The sequence below is a fragment of the Lottia gigantea genome, assembly GCF_000327385.1.
Source record: "Lottia gigantea unplaced genomic scaffold LOTGIsca_171, whole genome shotgun sequence".
Classification (NCBI taxonomy): Eukaryota; Metazoa; Mollusca; class Gastropoda; family Lottiidae; genus Lottia; species Lottia gigantea.
Window position 1 is genome coordinate 201125 of NW_008708156.1, and position 1083 is coordinate 202207.

Consider the following 1083-nt stretch of genomic DNA (forward strand, 5'->3'; position numbering starts at 1 on the left):
AAGAAAGTATATATTTGTCTCCGCAGATAAATTATAGTAAAAATATTTAACTTCTAGTTCAGTACGGTTCACAAACCAGCAATATATCTCCATATTGAATTTTAAAACACCAGTTATTGCACCAGGCATTTTGGTAGAGTAAGAATACCCGGCTTCACTAACATCACCTACTACAGTGTTTATTGTATGCGATCTTAAATTCAATACAGATTTTAAACTGGAGCTCAAAAGCTTAAAGCTAATAAGTTAAAGAATGACTAAAACCCCTTTTACGTTACAAAATTTATGCGTTTCAGAAGGGTTAATTTTAACTTCTTTAAGAAGAGTTCCACAGATAACCGTGCCTAGAACGCTTTTCATTTACATTACAATTGAAGAACCGTTCTCAGACCACTTGAATTTACGGTCATGTAAATGGGTACATTTTATTGTGGCCTGGTACAGACTGAGAACCTGGTGTAAGAGTGGGCCTAATACACTGATTGGTCTTTTAGTTGAGCTCAAATTCAATAAAGCTGAAGAGCTTAAAGCTAATAGATTAAAGAATGACTAAAACACAAGATGGTCCTCAGCGATATTAAACTGGACACAAGAATCATTGATATAAAAACCATCCTAGAGAGAAATTTATGATAATACACAAGACATGTGATATTTTAACCAGGAAATTAAACTGATGGAAACGTCCCATTAGAAATTCTACCTAATGTATACTATAATTCACTTGGAATTGATGACAGTTTTAACAAATAACGCTTTATAATGGTGGTTGTGGGTTCTGATCTTGGTCATAGTCTGGTGGCCTTGAATAAATCATATTTCCTTATTATTAAGATACGCAGCTATAAATGGGCAGGAGTAAACTGGAAAAGATCAATGCTTAGAGTTTTGATCAGCTGGTAAAAAGAATCCTTCAAATTGTTCTCTGTGTAAATCTTCAATAGAAACTAATGTCTGCTAGGACAGTGGAATAGCTCAGTCAGTAGCGAGTTGGATTGTCGTCTGCTAGGACAGTGGAATAGCTCAGTCAGTAGCGAGTTGGATTGTCGTCTGCTAGGACAGTGGAATAGCTCAGTCAGTAGC